The following is a 5,327-nucleotide window of genomic DNA, read 5'->3' on the forward strand; positions in this document are numbered from 1 at the left end:
TCACATGGTTGGAAAATATAATGTTACATGTTAGAAGAAAAATGGAATTTGAAATGAAAGGATGGCAACCTTTTGAGGTTGTTTCTAACTCGAAGTGGAAAGGGACGTTACCATTATTCAAGATTTGGGCGGTCGATTGTTATCAAATTGATAACGAATTATTCAACAAATACTACTAAGCCCAATAAATCCAAAAGACTATGGTAACAAATAATTGGGTAGCTACAAGAGTGTCTATAATTATCATGTACCTAGCTTTTATTTTTTGGCTTACGATTATATTTAAAGCTTATTTTCTATTTAATAAGCTCTTTTTAAGTGTTTGGTGTAAGACTTCGAACCCCAGGAACCCCACAGTTGGTAATCATTCAAAACACTCGTAAAAATAATTAAACTTAAAAACAATTCTTTTCATTAAAATAAGCATCACAGAGTATAATTCGGCGGAAAACGTATATAATAAAATAAGTTCCCAAAACCCGGGAATTTTGCCCAAAACCAACTTAATTATCTTTAATAAAAATTTTTAAAAGGAAATGTTTAATAATAAAGTCTTCAAATCCCGTATGCCCTTCACCGTCTAAGTAGCTTCGTGCACGTCCAAGCGATAAGGCATCATCTTCCTAACCTGAAACTCACACTAACATGCACACGAAGTTAGCTTAAGCTGAGTGAGTTCAAGTTTTAAATAAGTAACAAAAGTCTTAATAATCATTCTAACGGTATTAAAACTGTAAACGGAATTACATCAGTTAGGTCATCACATCTAATAAATAATCATCCTTACGTATGAACATCTCTATACGTACATTCCTATATATATAAATATATATATATATATATATATATATATATATATATATATATAACATTCAATAATAACATTCAGGGCCGAGAAAACGTACAACCCAAACACGTAACATTCATCGCATGCAAACACAAAGTAGGCATACGCAACATTCAGTAGTCGAGACGACTATAACATTCGCCAAATATTGGCCATTCTAATATATATATATATATATATATATATATACACATACACACATTCTATAACATTCCAAGGCCTACCAATACTAGCAAGCGTATGCAAAATAGTTTAAAACATTTCATCAAGCAAAATCGCTTAGGTGTGCATGCTAGCCCAAAACTTAAAAAGAGTTAAACGGGGCATCAAGAACTCACCTGACACAAGACGCAGATTCACCACGAGCTAGAGAATCCCTAAGAAATCCCAAAACTCAAACACCTGTCGGTTTACATTCAATCAATACTAATGACATCAAGATGACTCGTTTATCCTACGAGACGTTCTAACATGGTTCGAGTTACCTAAACCCTCGACCTCATCAAACTTAATCACAACAGCCCCCGAGGTCTCACATTCACCAAAACGACCCTTAGGTACTCCCGGGAGTAAAGAATTCCCAATTTGCCCCCGGGAGCACTAGGTGATACTAACACGCGCGTTTAGGAGTCGTTTGGGCCGTTAACATCCAACTCAGCCCCGTGTGGACCCCATTATGATAAAATCACAGCCAACAAGTCCACACGACGCCACACGAGTCAAATGGGTCGGTAACCCGCAAGTACAATGCACCAACTATTCAATAAACACAATTGCGCGTTGTACCGACCCGTTTGAGTAACCGACAACCAATTCAGCCCCATAACTTATAAAAATGAATTTTGAACAGCCCGTACATCAAACCAAGTGTCCCCGAGCTGAATTGGTCGTTAATCACTTCAACCCTCGCGTTAAACGCGCCAAACTACAATTCTAGACAACCAAACATAACAATCAAACTACAACTAGTTGATCAACTTAACGAACACCTATGAACATGATCTTTAAGTATGATATACGGGACATGCCTAGGAAGATTTTGGTGCAAAAACTCACTTCAAACAGCCCCGACAAGAACACAATTGAACATCCACCGGTTAAGCCTAAAACGAACTTATCGATCAATAACGAGTAAAACGTGTAGATTTTAGCATGCGAAGATGCATTTAATTACATAGGATAACCTTTAAAATAAATTATTAAATTTTTACCAGACTTTAATAAATGTCTTAGGTTTATAAAAATATTTTTATTATATTTTTTTATTGGACACAAAAATTATAAAAATTCCTCCAACACAGCAAGGTACGTGCAGCTATTTCAGTGCGTAACAAAATGGTTTTATTTTTATAAAATTCATTACCGAACCAAATTAAACGATTTCAATTGGGTTTGGTTCCTAACTCAAAATACTAACTTCCAGAAGTGGAACCAACCAATTCGAACCTGTCGAAAAAAGGTTATGACGTAGGGAAGACAGACCAGAATCCGTCATCCCGCATCAGCTTTGACACTCGATTTTATAAATTCATAAAAACCATTCAAATCTCGTCCAAAAATTACGTATTATACCTTTCTGGAAACTAGACTCAAAGTAGAACATCATGGAATCAAGAATTAATCAAAAACAATGGATTATCATCGCGTTACAGACCCTACAATAAACATATACGAATCTGTCAGCAAACTGTTATCATCAAAACTCGACCTTAACGACCAATAAGCGCGTTAATATGTTCAATTAAGGTGGAAAAGACATGGGGAATCATAAAACTGACCTTGAATTGAAGTTTTTACGGTTGAAACACGGCTGGACAGAAGAAATTCGAGCAGGGGGGGTCTTGGCTGCGATCGGCGCTGAATAGCATTAGGGTTAGGTTTTTTTTATATATTATGATATAAAATATATTACACCCTAGACCTCCAGTATGAAGTGTGTAGCAACTTGGGGAGAAAGTTAAGTGATTATAACGTACCGGGGGTGACGAGAAGGATCCCGAGAAACGTCGAATAAATCTCGAGAATTATACATACTCTACAAGCTTTAATTCTTGAAACCGGAATTAGCGGGCGTTACATTTGGATTAGTTTATATTATACAAGTTGATAATAAGTTGTTAAATTCAAAAATCTTTAATTTGTTACATAAATAAGTTGCTCCGATAATTATTAAGAAAATTTGAAATAAATAATCACACCTTTTGTGTATTGGCTGATAATAATCTCACCTTTAAAAATCACTAGCAACGGTCCCACCTTTTAACTATTTTTGTCTCACTGGTCCTCCGTTAAAAAATACTTAATGTCGTTATGTTTTTTCCCTAGTTTCAAACCGATGTTTTAGGGCTTTTGATCGGAAGAATGATATGAGTCGACTGATTAAAACTTATCTCGAAACGGTGATTTAAATGACTTGATTTTTGTTAATTGGAAATTCAAGCACCCGAATTGAAACATTGTTTCGTCGTTTGGATCACCATTTCGAGATAAGTTTTACATCAGTCGACTCGTATCCTTCTTCCGATCAAAAGCCCTAAAACATCTATTTGAAACTAGGAAAAAAACTTAACGACGTTAAGTATTTTTTAACGAAGGACCATTGTGACAAAAATAGTTGAAAGGTGGGACCATTGGTAGTGATTTTTGAAGGTGGGATTATTATCGGCCAATACACAAAATGTGAGATTATTTATTTCCAAGTTTCCTAATTATTAATCCATCACCATTTGAGAACAAATGATTAACTTACACACTTACACAACTAAATTCTTCATATAAGCTAAAAAACCATCTTCAAGTAAGCTTATTCAAATTAGCTTATATAAGCTTATATGCATAAGATTAAAAAGCTAAAACAAGCACTAAATTAAGCTTATTTTGTGTAAAAAAAGCTAAAAAATGCTATAAGCCAGCTTAAAAAATCTAGGTCAAACACCCCCTAAAAGATTGAAAAGCTTTTTTTTTTTAATATAAAAGAGTGTCTAAAATTTTAAATATTTTTTTATATAAGAGGTTAACATATACATTAAATTATCATGTACCTACTAAAACCATACATAGTGAGTGTTAAACAACTGTCACCTCATCTTTAGCCAGATCCGGCCCAATGTCACACTCCGACTTAGGGCTTAGGCGTGACACTCGTAGTTGATACTGTTTTGAAAATATATCAGAGTTGTGGGTTATTAGCGGAAGTCTTTGATTATAATAAAATATTAATTTATTTTAAAAATCTCTTGGATAATAAATATCCAAGTATTTTGGGTTTACAAACCTTGTTTATTCTTGTTTACAATATTTCATTTATTTAAAAACTAAGCCATCTTCATCTACGAGCATCTATCTTCATGAATGACTCTAATTTCTTGCTATCTGTGCTATACTTGTTTTCCTGTAATGTGGGGGAAAAATACGTCAGCGATATGCTGGTGAATCGTTGACTCTGAAAACATTTGACTGACAAGATAGTTTTGGGAAAAACTTAGCAAAAATGTCTCTTATTTCTGGGAGCTTGTGCCACTGCCATACACACACAATTATGGTTCTCCAATAACTGTTGCCCATTGGAGAACTTTCGTTATGTCTGTTACCCTGCGGCCACGTAGCCTTGATTGAAAGGTTAACAGATATGTTTGAATCCAGACACATGTGTACTCAGTCTGAGTTGCTTTTATTATCTACCTTGTGACTTAGGGATCACGTAATCCCTTTAAATTTAGAGATCACGTAATCTAATATTTGACTGACTGTTTAAGATAAACAACCCGTTTGATCTGATTATAAAAGGTTTAACGTATTCACCTGTGATTGTGATTATCTTTTCTGAATGATGTGGTGATCTCCTTTGAAAACCCTTGTGAATGATTGATGATTGATCTATAATAAAATAAGTTTATATAAATACCCGGATCGTGTCTTGATCCAGCTACAGACCTTTAGTCTGGTATCGATAGCTTTAAACCTTGACTGATCATTTGTTTGAATAAAATATTTAGACCCGTGGTCTTTTCATTTTGTTTACAAATCATGAATTAAGTTTCTTCTTCATGAAGAAACATCTATTGATAGGTTTCTTCGTCAAGAAGGAACATTGAATTGACTATAACCCTGGTATGTAAAATCATACGTTTCTTAATTATGAAGAAATTTACTATATCTGTTTGTATGTAAAAGCTTATGTTTCTTAATTATGAAGAAACATTATTTTAACTGTAACCTTTGCATATAGTTATGATCAAGGTTTTGGGCTATACCCCTGACTATGGTCTTATCCATATAATATAATAATAAAATAATATTTGGGCAAAACCCCTACCTTAATATGTACCCGGTAATGTTAATATTAATGTGGAATGGAAGCTTGATTGGCAAAACTTCGCTCCTACTCGCTTATCTGTTCTACGGTTTGTTAAAACTTCGATACTTGCACGAATTTCAAGAAAACGGAACCTCAGAACCTCGTCTTGTTGCGAAAATAATC

This window comes from Bidens hawaiensis, unplaced genomic scaffold (assembly GCF_021521415.1).
Source record: "Bidens hawaiensis isolate Kalapana, Puna unplaced genomic scaffold, B.hawaiensis_p1.1 tig00019445_1, whole genome shotgun sequence".
Classification (NCBI taxonomy): Eukaryota; Viridiplantae; Streptophyta; class Magnoliopsida; order Asterales; family Asteraceae; genus Bidens; species Bidens hawaiensis.